The following is a 19,154-nucleotide window of genomic DNA, read 5'->3' as shown; positions in this document are numbered from 1 at the left end:
TGATAACATTGCGAAGCCAAGAACTGTTAGGGAAATTATAACAGAACTTGAGCTTAATTGCTCCATTCGTTAGAAATATCAATTGAATCTCCTAATCATACCCAATCACTTAAAGAAGCACGTGAGATTGAGCAATGTGTGTCTTATATCTACTCACAAAACGAAATGTTCACGGCTTGAAAGCTTTCTGATATTACTGTTCAATGGCTTCGGTCTAAAAGAGAACAAGACAATACACGTTCTGTTAAGAATTTATGCAAGCCTTGTGTGATTTTTGCTCGAAGAATTTAAAATATCCACATATGCACTATGACTGATGAATAAATACTTGTATATGAGTTCTTATAATTTCTGACATAAAAAAAATTACTGACATAAAAATAATCGATTGATTTCCAATCGATAATTGTTTATCAAAATATTTTAAAACATTTCCTTGGTTGACATGAAATCTGCATAACGTTGGTTATTAAAAATATCGAAGTTTAAAGCAGGGCAGAATCAATGTCGTATCGGACATACTTAAATACTCAGTCATTAGATCAGTTTACCTGTGACGGTTCGATTTAAAGAAAAATATTTCGAATCAAATACGATATTATACGATGATTTTCATTGGAACATTTATTTGATCTACTTTATGGTAAATTTGAAAAACTTAACAAAATCACTGTTTATCAATTATTTTATTATTTTTATTTCGTCTTTGGTCAGTAAGTGTGATTTCCTGTTTGTTTCTAGCAAAAGTGGCTACTATTCCCTACAAACTTTGCTTTTGTGATCGGGACATCAATGTTTTGAAACTGACATATTTCCCATTACATTTCAGGCAATCAGTGTTGAGTTGATGGAGCAGAAATATCGATATAGCAAATTTTCTGCTCAACAGCACAGATTTTCTTGACAGTTGCTTGACCTCAACCACTTGAACATGTCCCTGAGTGACTGACAATATGTCATCATGAGCAGTAGTAGTGGCGGAGCATCATAGCTATGTGTTGAGGGAGATTATGTCGGGTTTGAATGCATAAAACAAAAGTAAAGATTGAAAGAAATATTAGCCATTTTTCATACTCCCCAAGGGTTGCATAAAAGGAAATGTCGACTTGTCACTGGACCTCATAGCCCAACAGATTGTACTGAGCAAGTCAAGAAAACCAATAACCAATAAAGGATAATCACTCGAATGTAACTAATAGATGCCAATCGAAAGCGTAAGTAGTTAAGTTATTTTTGTTTTTCTGACAGAGTTGTCATTAGAATAGGCTCCAGACTTATAACGAAATGTTGACCAAGTAATATTCATTACAGTACGAAAAACAAAGCTAAATGACACAGGGAAACCAAGTAGCAATTATCTCAACTTCTCATTGTGTCAACGTACCTAGAGTAAGCGTGTATTAACTGTATGCAATGGTAATAAATAGAAGTTCTATTGAGTCAATTCTTCATCGGAGCTTCAAGCATGAAGCTCCGATGAAGCTATATGGTAATGCACAAGCATTCAACTACGTGTGCGTTGCATCTATAGCAGAAGCAGCGGTAAATTATTGAAGTTCATGACATAATTCATTATTTCATTGTCATTCTAATTTCTTATTCCTGCTCTGTAATCGACCGATGCTTCTTTCTAAAGCACATATATATTCAGTTCTAACACCAGGTTATCAGTATCGCTATGCCTAAGCGGAATAATACATACATACATACATACATACATATTATACAGTCACACACACGAAAACACGTGCACACATGTCTCCCTTCGTGTACGCTTGCGCGCTTATGCAAGGCGCGATTTGTCTATGGCAATTCAATATTCTTCGTAATGCCTTCAAATAAAAGAAAAACAGAAAAAAACTCTAAATCTTGTTTGATATTCTTGATAAATGGGCTCTGATAGGAAATAAACAAGGGATCGGCTTTAATATAACTATGATTTTATTACCCTTATTATTGTAGTTTGTGTCATGGATTTAGTTGTTGTAATTTCCATTTTGCTCCTCTTATATTCAGTTTAATAATGCTCGCAGTCATATTCCCAACCTATCTATCATCGTATACCCGTATATAGGTGTATCGTTTGTAGCTAGAATCCACTACTCGCTGCTTGCTGTACTGCTGCTGTATCATGAACAAGTGCTGTTCTGTCTCTTTCGAAAACAGATTTGCCATTCTTTTTTAACACGGGAAATCCTTGCTGCTGTTGAGTTTCCTACCGATTTATTTTTATAATGAGCTGAGTTGATAAAAAGGAAAATTAACAAGTGATATATAATGCTAAGATAGAAACTATAACAGATAGAGAGAAAGAGGTGGCTGTACACTTTAGAGATATAAAGAGAAATATAAAGAAAATCTAAATTATCAGTTATGAGGAGAGCACGTGTAGACAACGTGGAGAGGAAACAATATTGTTTTTCTTTTACGCTTTTTCTTTTTGTTTTTTCTTCCTTTCTTCACTTGGTTCCATATGTCTGAAATGTTGCGCTAATTCTGTCGCTATGTGTAACAGTTATCGACTGACAGAAGCTGTTATTTATATACTTAAATACATACATACTTACTTGTAAGCATGCACACAGACACACATACACACAAAACATAAATACATACACGCGCACGCGCGCACGCACACACACATATATATATATACATACATATGTGCATGTGTCTGTATATGTCCGTGCATTTGTATATGCCGGCGTCCTTATTTACATTTGGCCTTCTTCGAAAATTACCATCGAGCGGTGATGTTAACATCTCCCCTCTCAACACATCGTTCGCTAGCTTTCTTTCTACCTTCTAAGACCTGTTGACACCTTACTTCGAAAAACAGGTTAGTAGAAGGAAATACAGTTATATATCTATACAATACACATTCGTGTACACACGCATATATATACATATATTTTTTTTTCTCCTTGTCTCCGTATTCTTTCTGTTGAAGAGCGTAGCTCGAAACGTCAAAGATTTTCCGTATTCCCGAGCGTCATACTAATATATACTTTTGTTATTTACACCACCTGTCCTCGTCTGTTGTTATTTTTTGTATATTCTCCCATATATATATATATATATATATATATATATATATATATATATATATATATATATATATATATATATATATCTATATGTATGTATATATATATATATATATATATATATATATATATATATATATATATATATATATATATGTATGTATATATATATATATATATATATATATATATATATATATATATATATATATATATATATATATATATATATATATATATATATGTATGTATGTATATATATATATATATATATATATATATATATATATATATATATATATATATATATATATATATATATATATATATATATATATACAGATACACTCACGCACACGCACACCAACAGTTGCATATGCGTATTCCCACACAGAAGCTCGATACTCACGAATGTTTAAGAGTGAGTGTCCAGTGGGGAGTTGATGTAATTCTGAGGCATTAACACCAGCATCAGTTGTGATGGTAACAGTATCAACAATAAGAATAGCGACCCCAGCAGCGAGTCCAGCCGTAAAAGCAGCAACGGAGGCGAGAGCTGCAGAAACAACAATGGAAGCCTATAAATTTGTAAACAATATGGGGGGATGGCACTAACCCACATTAATATAACTAAGTCTAACGTTGAGCTTCCTATAAGGTTTATAAATATTCTTATTTAGATCCTAAGGATACACACACGAAATTGACAACCGTCAGGTTGATATCTGCAGTTATGCTAGGACCGAAAGTTTTCATCATTTGGATAATGTCCTTCCTAGGGCATCAACATTGTAATTGGTGAAATATACGTCAGGAAAAGTCTTGCCCAACGTATCGCGTCTAATGAGATCACATATGTCTACTCCTTCATGTGACTCCATGCTCACATCGAAAACACCCTCTGTAGCATTCCTAACTTTCGCATTGATTTTTCCTAAAAAATTTTTATTAATAATACCAGGTTCTGATTTATTTGGGTTAATAATCCTACATTTAGGATTAGATAAGAAGGTTTTTTTATGGTCCTTGATAGTTATAAAAGACTTCTTTTTTTGGAAGGACCTCTATTTTTTTTTATCTAATTTAAGTCTGGCGGCGATAATGCTAGCTTCTTTATTAATTTCGTTATAAATTTATGGCCTAGCTTTGGTGTAATTATTGATGATACTGTTGTGTAGGAGTCGTGAATATGTGCTGTTATCTACAAAGTATTAGTTCTTGGTTTTATCAGAAAAAAAGTGCCGTTTTTTTTAGCTTTTTATGTATTTGGTATCCTTTTTAAGTTTCTGTGTGTGAGTGTGTCCCCTTGTGTCTGTGCGCGTCCGCCACCACCGCTTGACAACCGGTTCTGGTGTGTTTACGTCCACGTAACATAGCGGTTCAGCATAAGATAGCGATAGAATAAGGTACTAGGCTTAAAGATAAGTGCTAGAATCGATCTGTTCGACTAAAAGCCCTCAAAGCCATGCTCCAGCATGGCCGCAGTCAAATGATTGAAACAGGTAAAAGAAAGTTTAAAAAAAGTGTATATGAATTTATGTAATACCAACACACATATACACACGTACATATGTATACATACACATGTATGTAAGTACATAATATGTATGCGTTTGTCTATTCGTATAACGATGTATGTCGCCACTCATGGGATTTTTAACTCTAAGTGTTATGAGCTATTACTATCTTCTAAAACGTATGTGCGGGTGCGCTCATTCAGTGTAGGATAGATAGGTGTGTGGAAAATCACGTAATATGGAGAAATTATACAAGTGTGTATGAGTGTGCGTGTGCGTACGTGTTTGTGTGTGGTGTGTGTGTGGTTTGTGTGTGAGTGTGAGCCTTGAAGTAATAACATCTAGAGGCAGCACTTGAAGACTTCGTCTTTACGGAATGTGTTTCGGGAATGCTAGTTTACTGGTGTCAGGGTAAAATATCTGCTGATTACAACAAACCAGTGGAGCGCTTACATTCAGTATTCGTGTATCTCGTGTGTGTGTGTGTGTGTGTGTGTGTGTGTGTGTGTGTGTGTGTGTGTGTGTATGTGTGTGTGTGTATGTGTGTGTGTGTGTGTGTGTGTGTGTGTGTGTATGTGTGTGTGTGTGTGTGTGTGTGTGTGTGTGTATCCTACCACCACCGTAGACGTTTAAATAAATAGATTGCTATATCTGAACGTTAGCGTTATATAACTATGAAACCAATGCTTCGGTTTTACACAAAATTTTTTAAAAAGTTTTACTCCTTAAATGCCAGTAATGTTTATATTAGTTTCTCGTCCAGCCCTAAACTGCATGCTTTTAATATATTGAATTAAATTTTTCTTTTTCAAAACGCTGGTTTATAACAAATTTGTGTTTTTCTATCTCTGACATCACACAATGCCTACAATTCATATTCTGTTAGTAAGTCATAACGGTGTTTGCTATAAGTCTCTCTCTTTCTCTGCTGATAATTATAAATAGCCAAGTAACTGACGCCCATGCATACTTAACAAGCAACACATCCTCTGCCAGACATACAGGAATAGCAATTTCAACAACAACAAAAAATAGAAAGATATTCGTCTTGCTGGTTAGCTGTTTAGACCATTGTGTTTAACGCAAAGTGTATGTAAAGTGTTAATTGAGATATATTTATTTAATTTTCTTTGGATGATAACCAAGGACGTCGGTTTCAATACCATTTCGAAAAATATTTAAAGCGTATAGATTTTTAAAAAAACATACAACTCAAGTAGATTATATGCGCTTTGGATATGTACAATCCAGTTCTTGCTTTATCTTCATGATGCAGTATAGAGAACTAGCTACATTTTAGGACATCCACACACTTTCTATTTTTACAGTGAATATATATTGCGTGTGCATGTGTGTGTGTGTGTGTGTATGTATGTATGTGTATAGACCCGACGCGGGCAAATAAATAAAATATGGATTAGAAAAATATATATCCAGCCATCACATCCTTTCAATAGTGTTAGGATGTAGCAACTGCCTGGGGGTTTATCTTTCAACATACTTAGTAGTAAATACACACAAGGTTTTGCTAATGTGATAATGCAAATCCAAATGATTCGTTCGTCGGCAGAGTTTAATTAAAATCCTCTGTAAATTGTTCTTCTGCTACAAGTTTCTGTAAGTCGTTTGTAGATTCTAATCTAAAAGCAATAATACTGAAAGGAGACCATTGTGCATTGGCAGGATTATATATTTTTCTTATGTTGAGGAGCCAAAGACCCATAATGTAGACAGAATGTATTAAGTTCCTAAGAGAAATTATTGTTGCATCTGAAATATGCTGGTCATGCAGGGAGAGGCATTATGATACTAATCGTTTAGTTTAATTAGCTACGTAAAATTGTTCTTCCATTATCTACTGTAAAGCAATTTTGATAAAAACAAATCAGTTGAAAAACGAAATACTCTGAAATTTTCAATACATTTTTCAGTAACCATTTAAACTTTCCATGAAGGCGTAATTTTTTTAGATTTTATTGTGTTCATGAAGGACACACTTGCCTATACTCCTATCCCGCCAAGAGATTGAGTTTTATGTATCTACGAGCCATCAAATCTGCATCGCATATATTTTCTTGTGTCAGAAGCAGAAGAGAAGTTTGATATTCAACTAACAGAGGAAGATTTTATGAAAATAAACCAAGAGCTTATAGTTCAGTTGCTCGTCATTACTTTTTGCGCAATTATGTATCAGCGTAAGGATGCTTGTGTTGTAGTTCTGTATGTGGTTGTGTAGTATAATTCAGAAATGTGTAGTTGTGGTGAATTGTTTTTCGGTCAGGTCAGACCACACCACAGCAAAAATATTATCAAATGTCTTCCAGTTGCATGCAACCCGTCGGTGTCCTAAAGTCTGTGTGTCGTCCACTTCAGAAAGATTTGAATGCCATATCTCGCTAAAAGAGTGCCTACATAGAGCACCAACATTTTGTTGTTTGACCATGTGTTTGCCACTAATGTATTGTGTTAGAAGATGTGATGTGCTTGTTGGTTAGCACCAAATCATCTGTAGTTAAAGGAGCCTACGATTAAAAGCTTCAACGTGAAGACCAAATGATTTATTTTCAAATGTGTTCATCCACGATTATATTATGTAGTGTAACTTTCACTTTATAAGACTGTAGTATTTGGTTTTACTCTGTTGCACCTCAAGTGTAGTGTGAGAGTATATCATACTTTGTTTAATCATTGGTTTTAAGTATAAATTATCTACACTTCTTTTATCCAATGTTCTACTTTCATTTAGTACTGCATGCTTTGAGGTGGAAATTCACCTCAAAGTGCCTTATATAGTTTGTAGTAGATAGAGCAATTTCCTTGAGATTTTCCAAGTTGTTTGTATTTGGTTTCATTGTTTCTTCGATTTCTTGTTTGAAATTTGAATGATTGAATAACAATCCTTTTGTTATTTTCAGTCATGACAATGCAAAAGTGTGAATCAGAAACAAAGAAATGCATCAAATATAATTTCATCAATTATAAAGAGTATCTTTCACCGGTGTTTCAAACTTCAGAAATGCATTTCCATTAAATTTCAAGAATGTTCTAATACGAATTAAGTGCATTTTCAATGCGCAGTAATTATTCTCACATTAAGTATTCTATCCGTAATTCGTTATATTTAATTCATGCATAGATTCTGCATTGTTTCTAATCACATTTCCAAAACGAGTGCCACACCTTTTTCAAAGGAATACATGCTCTACTGTAGATAGATTGTTTACAGCTGATGCTTTTTATATTTAAAGTTGTAAAGACCTGAGTATCAATTTCTTAGGAATTGGTACTAAAAAGATTTGCAAATGTCCAAAGCGACAGCAAGATTGAATAATGCATGCGCGCACACGAAAACATTGTATGGGAAAGAAAATAGTGAGATATCGTGCTTAACGATGTGTAACGAAACAGGTTAAAAAGAAAATATGTTAAGGATATACATCATTAAGATTTTCGGAAATTCGGAATAGGATCTTTTTCCAGTTATGCTGGTTTTATAATCTAGCAGTGCAGGATAACTAAACTAAGCGTAAATCTGGGCTCTGGTCGTCAGAACACAACACTGACCTTGTGAATGAGTCAACTGGTTTTTCTAAAGATCGCAAGGAATTCTATAAACAACTAAAATCGCTAATATCAAGAAAGAAAAGTGGAAATAAAATTAAGAGCTTGTTTAATGCTAAGATGGATGAAACTGTGAATGAAGATTGTAATAGAAGGTTTTATTTCAGCATTTATCATTATCATGAGAAGAAATGAAGAAGAATGAATGCAACCAAGCAAGCAGCTCTGAGCTAGAATTAAATGTTTAGAGGCCACCAATGACAATATAAATGTTTTGCGCAGGATAACATCAGCCATCGTTTCAATAAAAGCAGTAAACTTTTTATATGATTTTATTCTCAGATGTCTAATTGTCCACAGTTGAATCGTGAATTAAGGAGGTTTTCAATGATTTTATTACATATTTCACACAAGATCAGTTGGTTTTATGCCTCGCTGATTTATTGTTATGGAGGAAGCGAACACGATGAACTATGATCAATCAATGTCGTGTTAGATCTTCAACGTAATTGTCAAGCATTGAGTGACATGTTAGGAGAATTATTAAGCAACTACGCACCACATATAGCGGTTTCTTTCTATCTTTCTTAAAAATAATCAATGAAACACAAGAGAACAAAGAATTTCATTTTCAAACAAAATTGTCTAATCTTCTCACTATCGGGTATTTTCATTTGACAGTCTAAATGGTTTCCTAAATGATCGCGTTGCTTTGTTGTCTCCTAATATTATGACGTCATTCTATCCATTATCAAAACAAAGGCTGAAATGGTATCTGGCAGAAACTTTCCCCCATCGTAAACGTATTTTCAAATATCCTGTTGTGTAATTCAACAAAATACTCTTTACGCAACACAATACTCTTTACGCTCGTTAATATTATTGCTGTATAGACCCCAGCATCCAGTCTAACAGCACATCTATGATCAAAGGCGCTTCAACTCTGACATTCCAGATATTTCAAGGCACACATGTATTAATGTGTCTTTGTGTAAGCAGTCACGATATATGTATGTATGTATATTTTATGTAAATATGTATGTATGCATGTATATATATATGCATGAACGTATGAATATATGCATGTATATATGTTTGCAGTTAACATATTTGCACAAACACAGACGCGTATATATATATATATGTGTGTGTGTGTGTGTGTGTGTGTGTGTGTGTGTGTGTGTGTGCGTGTGTGTGCGTGTGTAAATATATAGCTGTGTATATACATATATTTACGTATATATGTATATGTATACAAATATGTATATATATGTATACACACACATATATATGTATATAAATGTGTATATTCATATGTACATGTGTGTATGATTATATATATATATATACATTCTCACACGTAGTTACGTATGAGTCGATGTCTGACTCAAAATTATATCTTTCCATTTTAATATCAGACAAAAATATTCGATTTATTAGCTGAAAGTTGTGTCTGATATTTTGAATTGAATATCTTAGCAACATCAAAATTTGTACCTAAGATAGCAATCTTCAGAATTCATTGAGACTGATTTTACATTTCACATCATGACTGTTGATAAATTTTCTTATCGAAATATAGTTGCAGGCAGTTAATCTTTCTCAACAAAAGACTGTCTCCAACTTCTGTATGAATCAATAACTCTTTGGCTAGATATCGAATGCTGTATTTAAGGACCAAGTAACAATACATTTTCTGAGTCTGGTTCGATTTTAGTCTGTGGTCATTTTGCATCATCGTAATAAAAAGTATAATTCTCAAACTTATACATCTTACAACGAAGTTATTCCCCTCTCTTTTATACATGACCCTTTGTTCTACGTCCAGAATACAGTAAATATTAATGTTAGATGTGTAAATCTAGTTGAAATTATACAATGGAATAATACAGCAGAATAGCAATAAAAATCAATATTGGCGTCATCTGTTTTCACTCTAGCACTCTTCTCTGGATCTAAAATCTTATATTCTGAAGAGAATGAAAATAAAGATCTATCAACTTTATTGTCCCTCTAAGAACGCTTGTGGTGTAAGCGAATAAAAGTTTATTCCTCTGAGATTGGAATCCAACTCAGACATTTCACTTGTAATCGCTTGCAACCTTATACTCGGTACATAATACTAAATTTTCATATAATATTTCAAAGTTACAACCTTGCACGAGCAAAAATATTTTAGGAGAGATTAAAGACTGTTGTGTTTAACTTGGTGTATTCATAGTTATACGCGTTCTTAGACATAAAAATACCAGGAATATTTACATTCGGTGTGAACTGAATCAAAATACTAAGCACGTTAATTCTTAATTGAATTATTTCTATTAACAAATCGCTATTATTGTATTTCACTCAGGTTAAAAAATAAGCAATATTGGACTCATTTGTTTGATTTCTAGTATATCCTTTTCTACTCTAGGCACAAGGCCCAAAATTGGGGAGGACGCCAGCCGATTAGATCGACCCCAGTACGCAACTGGTACCTAATTTATCGACCCCGAAATGATGGAAGGCAAAGTCGACCACGGCGGAATTTGAACTCAGAGCGTGAAGACAGGCGAAACACCGCTAAGCAACTCGCCCGGTGTGCTAACGTCTCTTTTCTACTCTAGGCACAGGGCTCCAAATTTTTGGGAAGGGGCCAATCGATTAGATCGAATCCAGTATGCAACGTTCGCCCGGCGTGCTAACGTCTCTGCCAGATCGTCGCCTTTGATTTCTACAATATCAGTTGTTGAGAAAATGTTATATATATTCAGCTTTTTTTCAGTTCAATTTTCTTTGATATCAAATATTATCCTTAACAATTGCATCCATCCGTGATACATGGTGTTTTTTTACAAATTCTGTTTTCTTGCTTTTCTAACGTTTCAGTGATAGTATGTTAATTTAATGTGACAGTTCCATGAAAGGGAAGAATGCCACTGTTATTTAGCCCTAGCAAACACCGTTTCCTGTTGAACCTGACACACTTCCTGTGTCCTTATGTAGCATTCTTCCTTTTCATGGGACTGTCACATTAAGTTGACGACATACCATCAAGTTATCGTGCTGCTACTGCATAAATCTATCTGCGAGATTTAGAAACGTATTATTTCTATTCCCGCTATCTTTGTTATTAATGATATTAACTTTTACACCAATAGTGATCAAACAAAGTCGTATTCGAAAACTTTGTTGCTAAGGAATGTCTATCATTTCTTTTGCATTTAATTGGGTTATACTTTCAAATTTTTCCTTTCGTTATTTGGGATAAAATGATGTGATTTCAATATTTAACTGTTATTTCTAGCATTCGAATGACCACGCAAATGCTCCCTTGTTGAGTCACGTCATCTTCGCAGTTGTATTTTCCACGAACATCTATGATTGCAGCAGTTCTAACTACTGACCACACCCAGAGTTGCATAGTGATGTATTAAACGGAATTAAATATCTGCTCCGTATGTTTAAAGTTCTGCATTCAGAAAAACTACCCCGAAGATATTTTCATAGATTTTATCAAGAAACGGATATCTAAATACATCATGCAAACGAGAACAAATGTGTTTTATACGCCTTTCCAGCACGATTAAACTTTTTAAGTGAAGTGCTTTGGCTTCACTCACGAATTCAAGCTACGCCATACATCAAACTAGACATAAGTTCAGAAAACCAAACTGCAGACTCACCTTCTAATCATCTGTATGTGATAAATAACCCTTTGCCACCCACAGTTTTTTATTTCTTTACATAAACGTGTCTATAAAATTTCAACAACCACAGATCAGTGAGAATAGGTCAAGTGATAAGTTCATTAAGATAAAAATGAAATAAATTTTTAGTGTAATTATACTATCCGACATGCCGCACAGATTCCGTTACACGATGTTTTTATGTTGTGTTAGGTTGTTCTTATTATGTTTTTCATGCAGTGTTTCATAGGTCGATGCTACTCTATCTGTAATTGTTTTGTATGCGAGTGTAATTTATAACAACGCAGCGATAATAAAAAAACTGCAATCTACTGATTTGCGTTAGTTTGCTTAAGATCATGACATAATTGCATAATATTCTAAAACGAGTTAATAACACCTTTTCATTTGCTTCATTTACTCTAAAACTTTATTTAGACTGAAAATATGAATCTTCTGTATGATGATAATACCGAGAAACTATTTAGTCAATCGACATTTGTTATTGCTCAGATTGAAAGTTTCTCGTTTCAAACGCTGTGCCCACTGGGCTCTAAGTAGGTCCACTGGATATTATGGCACACGTTTACTGATTAATTGCCTCCAGCTACAGTGGAAAGGGAGGTTCTCTCATGTTTTATGACAAGATATGATATGAGGGGAATTTAACTGCTTGTACTTGAAGACTGTACAGTTTATTGGAAGTTTTCTAGATTCGAGGTTTTGGTTAGCCGTTAAGTTCAAGTTAAGTTCTAGCTCCTTGTTTACTCCACCATCACCAAATTTTCAGCAATTTAGATAAGATGAACTGATATAAAATACGTATTATAATTGTGTTATCGTGAATATAGAGGCAATATCTATAATAAATTTCTAGGTAGGATGTTTTCCCTCTGGCGACTCTTGATCGATAATTTCTAATAGAATTATCCCTGCCTGTATTGAAGTTTGGATGAATGAAGTTCCCGGAAAAGTTGATTAACTACCAAAGTATTAACTCCACACATTACCTTTCAATCTTCTTGAGTGAATGTGTCAAATCTGACTCACAGCGTCCACTTCGCATTCGTTGTAATAGCGAATGATTAAAAATAAAGACCCAGTTTTAATCTATGTTAGAAAGGTTTATTCCCATTTCATTATTGTACACGATTTGTAATTAAAAGGTTTATAACGAATACAAGTAGTACATTTTCACCAGAATACAAGAGATTTATATCGTATTTTCAAGGTATCAATCGTTATCTGATAATTTATAATATGTTTAAAACGAAAGAATACAATTAGTAAGCATATGTCTTAAGGTTGGCGTGTTTGCTTTGCCAGCTGACGGCATATCGTATTCCAAAGCAAGTAAATTTATACGTTGATCTGAAATATTAAATACATACACCTATATTAACGCATTGCAACTAAATCCTTTATCACATTCTTCACGCAAGCAAACTAATTACATTATATTAAATTAACTCCTAAGACTAATTATATATCGCTTATTATCTGATTATCAGAGGCATATGTAAGATAACATTGAGCAATTGGTAAAATATGTTTACTGAGGTAATGCTAAAAGCAAGTGGAATGCATTTTTCGAACTCACTATATTCACTGTAGCACATAAGATGGTTATTCACAAAACATATCGCCATTCTACGCTACTGTCGTCGCCGTTGCTGTAATGTTTACTTTGGTTGTTTTTGTTGTACTGTGATTATTACTTAATTGTATTCTTTTTTTAACTACCATTATTTTGTGAACTCAAATTCTGTCGAAGTTGACTTTGCCTATTATTCATTTGGGGGACGATAAAATATATATCATGTAGCAGTTGAACACTTGGTTTGATGTAATCTACATATCCTCATCCCCTAAAATTGCTGTGCTTGTGCCAAAACTAGAAGCCCTTTGTTTTTAACTCCATAAGCCAGTGAACTGACCAAATGCTTAAAGTAATTTGCTGCGGTTCTTTACGTTCTCAATTCAAATTCCGCTGTGGTTGACTTGACATTTCCTCACTTCGGATTCAATAAGTGCCACTCAAATACTGGAATCGATGTAATCAATTTGTGCCTTTCACCTCAAAATTGTGGACTTTGTGCCAAATTTAATAACAAACGGTATCGAATATAATCGAGCAAACATATTGGAAACTGTGTTCCAAACATATCCAGTCAATCTTGGACGCTGATTATATACTATGTTCTTCATTCTACAAAACGATAAATTAGGTTATTGAAGGATACTTGGCTTCTGTTACTAACTGGTGGATCGACATAGTGTAGGCGTCTCTGCTCATTTGGGTTTTCGTTGGCAGCAAGTCATCTTTTGATTAGTCAGACATATGTTCAAAAATGTTCTAGCTAGGATCCTCCAGTCTTGCCAGTGGCATCCAGCCATATATATTGGTTTCAAAGTTTGAAACAGGACCAATAATTCGGGGGTGGGGAGAATGTAGATCGATTTCATCGACCCCAGTACCCAATTGGTACTTATTTTATCTACTTCTAAAAAAATGAAAGGTACACTCGACCGCGGAGGATTTTGAACTTAGAACGCAAAGACGGATTAAATGCCGCAAAGCATTTTGCCCGACATGCTAACAATTCCGCCAGTTCGCAGCATTAATCCAGTCAAATATTCTTTTTTACACTACACACAAGGCCCGAAATTGTCGGGGAGGGGGGGGGGCATACAATTAGATCGACCCCAGTACGCAACTGGTACTTAATTTATTGACGCCGAAAGGATGAAAGGCGAAGTCGACCTCGGTAGAATTTGAACTCGGAATGTAAAGACAGACGAAATACCGCTAAGCATTTCGACCGGCGTGCTAACGTTTCTACCAGCTCGCCGCCTTAATCCAATCATATACTAATTACAAAATGTCTCTTTTTTATGAGGTCATAAGGCCTGATTTCGGCCAATTATTTCTAATCATTGATAAAGGCGCCAATTTTTGTTTTTGCTGCAATTTTTGGCATTATTACGCTTCGTTCTTGGGTGATGAAAGCATACAATCAGTATATTTGCATGGATAATAATATCATAAGTGGCTGTTTTCAAAACAATATTTTACCCGGTTAAAGCATTTCTGCAAGTGAATTAACGTGTGTGTGTGTGTGTGCGTGTGTGTGTGTGTGTGTAAGCATGTGTGTGTCTGGCTGTATGTGTGTGTGCATGTGCCTGAAGAGTGAGAGAAAGAATGAATCAGTCAGAAAAAAATGTAGATTCACATAGCAGACTATATATATATATATATATATATATATATATATATATATGTATATATATAAAACGCACGCGGTGCAAAGTGCATATATATATATATATATATATATATATATATATATATATATATATATATATATATATATGCTTTCAATTTATCAACAACTATATAAGATGTCATGTGACTGTTTTGATAAGTATCAACGCACGAAACTTTCAGTAAATGAGTCACTCAGTTACTTCTGCGAAATATTAAATATTAAAAAAAATATTATATATATATATATATATATATATATATATATATATATATATATATATATATATATATATATATATATATATATATATATATAAATAGATAGATAGATAGATAGATTGATAGATAGATAGATACACACACATACATATGCATAAATATACTGCATATGTGTAGGTGTGTATATATAATACATACATATATATATATAATGTATATTTATATATATATATATATATATATATATATATATATATATACAGCGAGAGAGAGAGAGAGAGAGAGAGAGAGAGAGAGAGACAGACAGACAGAGAGAAAGACAGAGAGATATGTATGTATGTATGTATGTATATTCATACATAACACTCATAGAAACATATATACATAACCATATGTACACGTAAATTCACACCAAATCAATGTATGCAAAGAAATGAATTTCTGTGCAGTTTATCGTAGGGAATATTAAGACAATAATTGAAGAAAAAAGAACAAAGCTATTTTTTTCTCTTACACTAACTAGCTGAGTTAAATTCTGTGAGACAATCCTGTCTGCTTTTGAGGTAGATATCTATATCAGTCTAACAAATAAGCATGTGCAACCAATTCCAAGAGAAAGTAAATTGTAAACTCATCATAGTGAAAATAGATATACACTTAGCCACTAGGTAAAGAGATTCATGGTGCTATTCTCGGAGATGTTGTTATTTGTCGATCCGAATTTGTTAGTTTCCCATGCATATATAATAATGGGATGTGTTTCCAAGTACATGTACGAACAAATTAAAGCGTATTCAATACTTCTAGTGGAGAAAATAGAACTGAAAGGTCAACTTCAAGAACATTATCTCCACTTTTCTCTCTGTATCTATATATCTATCTGTCAATCTATCGATATCTCTTTCTTTCTTTGTTTTCTCTCTCTCCCGCTCTCTCTCTCTCTCCTTGTATATATATATATATATATATATATATATATATATAGATAGATAGATAGATAGATAGTTAGATAGATAGATAGATAGATAGATAGATACCTACATATATACATACATATCTACGTAGATAAATAGGTATAGTTATAGAGATAATATATATACATATATGTATATGCATATATATATATACAGTTATATATATATATATTGCATATACACATATGTATATATATATGTACACATGGATATACATACACACACATACAAACACATATGTATGTATATAAGCATTGAGTGGGAGATAACTATTGCCATTCGTGGCTACCACTGCTTTTGTCGCCAATATTTATACGCAGATATATGTTTATTAACACACAAAATTACGCTCTCTGATATACAAAGGTGTGTTTACTGACCTAACACTCACAATAATCTGTTTTTTGCTAATCTGTAGGTCTGTAACATTTTCGTCTGGTGCACAAATGAACTGAAAATGGACCAAGAGCAAGAAATCAGAGCTACCAGTACCACACTAACAAACACGCACACAGACATACACGCATCTCTGTATTAGTAGCAGCATGCCCTACGAAATCTCATTCATTACAACGTGCACCGCATGCTAAAGCGTTCAGAATAATGTGAGTGAACAAGAGAGGATGAATCCTCAATACAAGTACTTCTGTATTCAAAACTTGTTTTCCCATTTCTCTTGACATCATCAGTAAGAAGAATCGTGAAAGAAATCGAAAAGTAAAGGGATGGAGGGGTGCATACTCAGCTTCATGCTCATACACCTGATTTCTGGTACATGAAGTATAGACATATATAGTTACATACATATGTGGGTGAATGTGTGTTTGTGTCTGTGTGTGTGTGAATGTGTGTGTGAGTGTGTGCGTACGCGTGTGTAATTGTCAAACATTTATCTTCACTTCTGTGTTATAAGTGTGTGTGTGAATATATATATATATATATATATATATATATATATATATATATATATATATATATATATATATATATATATATATATATATATATATATATATATATTTATTTATTTATTTATTTATTTATATATTTATATATATATATATATATATATGTATATATATATATATATATATATATATATATATATATAGAGAGAGAGAGAGAGAGAGAGAGAGAGAGTGAGTGAGAGAGAGATAAAGAAAGATATATGTAGATGTATAGATAGATAAATAAATAAATAGAGAGTGAGACATAGAGACAGATACATAGAGGGAGAGAGAGATATGTAGAGAGATATATGTAGAGAGAGACAGTGATACATAGATAGATGGATATATATATATATATATATATATATATATATATATATATATATATATATATATATATATAGAGAGAGAGAGAGAGAGAGAGAGAGAGAGAGAGAGAAAGAGAGAGGTCACAGGAGTGAAGATAAGCTTTATATTTCTCCAATTATTTTCAATCGTTGATTAAGCGTAAAAAAAAAAAACTAATTTTTGTTTTCAATTTGTAATCTGAGTTCAAAATATCGATGTTTGGCAAGGTCATCCGAAAAAAAATCGATTTCTCTTCAACAAATTGATCTTTCGAAATATAAAGAACACATGAAATTCCAAATATTAGATGACTATAGAAGTTGTTTTTGTAATGCAAAAAAAAAAAAATATTTACATGGTTAACACAAATGTATATAAGTATGAATGTGTATGCGTGTATATGTGTTCATTTCTGTATGGATGTGTTTGTATATATATATATATATATATATATATATATACAGAGAGAGAGAGAGAGTGAGGGGGAGATAGATAGATAGATAGATAGATATACGATACGATAGTGCCGAGATAGCTGACCTAGTAGCCCTCTACATCCAAGATCTTTGAAAAAAAAAGGTTATATAGGGACGATGATCTGGAACTGGTACACAATAACATCAGAGACGATATCGATAGAATAAGGAAGACATTATACAAAATATCTAGCCAAATATGGCTATGAACCTCAATTTGTATCAACCTTAAATAAGTCAACTCCAGAGTTATTGACATGAATCTTCGCACAGGCAAATTTAAACCCTACCATAAGGAAGTCTCGTACATAGAAATCAACTCCAACCACCGAACAGCAGTCGTTAAACAACTAGTTAACAACATTAGCAGGCGTGTGGCCAAATTGTCTGCCGATAAAGACAGTTTTAAAACGCTGCCCCATACTATAATGCTACATTAGAAAGTTCCAACTTTAAAGAAAGCATCGACTACTTCAACCAAATGCAAATAGACCATGTAGAGCCAGACAGAAGTAAATCCTATGATTTAACCCACTTTACAGCATTAACGTACCCTCTAACACAGCTAGGAAATTCTTAAAATTAATAGGCAATCACTTTCCACGTTTACAGAAATACCACAAATGTTCGACAGAAATACTATTAAAGTTAGCCATAGTTGCTTAACCAATATAAGGTCAATAATACTGAAACACACTAAAGATAAATAGAGCTGAGATACCTACGAAAGACAATCCAACTGCAAATCTCCAAACCGCTACCTTTAGGATAGTCTCTTCTCTCAACGTGAAATTTGAATATACATAACACACAAACTCCACGTACAGAAGAACTATGTCCGCATGATGAACTACTCGGCGCACAAGCATAGGAACATCACATACACGCAGAATATGTTATAAGGTAATGCAAACAAATTTAAATTCCATCATGTTCGTTAGCCCGATTCTCAAATCCGAGGGAGATAACCACTCAAAAAATGTCATCCAAGAGGAATGGCCCTTAATCTATAGATTTCTTTACGAGAACCACTGCAAATTCAACGAGACGTTTTGCTTTATCCTAAATGGGAACGAACACCATTCCTCAATTTAGTCGGCTTGAAATATTGTTAAAGTATTAA

General features: G+C 33.4%; 2 long non-coding RNA genes across 2 annotated transcripts in view; one reads left to right on the top strand and one right to left on the bottom strand.

Annotated features, from left to right (window-relative positions):
* Window positions 1–19,154, bottom strand: part of LOC149133450 (uncharacterized) — a 464,797-nt gene that overhangs the window by 204,786 nt on the left and 240,857 nt on the right. The window lies entirely within an intron of this gene.
* Window positions 8,892–10,947, top strand: LOC149133451 (uncharacterized). The gene is made up of 2 exons (XR_016243274.1): window positions 8,892–9,139; window positions 10,542–10,947. It is a non-coding gene; the product is annotated as an uncharacterized LOC149133451 (long non-coding RNA).

Source organism: Octopus bimaculoides, chromosome 10, assembly GCF_046866305.1.
Source record: "Octopus bimaculoides isolate indiv1 chromosome 10, ASM4686630v1, whole genome shotgun sequence".
Lineage (NCBI taxonomy): Eukaryota > Metazoa > Mollusca > Cephalopoda > Octopoda > Octopodidae > Octopus > Octopus bimaculoides.
The sequence above is the reverse complement of the archived record's forward strand: the minus strand, read 5'-3'. Positions and strand labels throughout refer to the sequence as shown.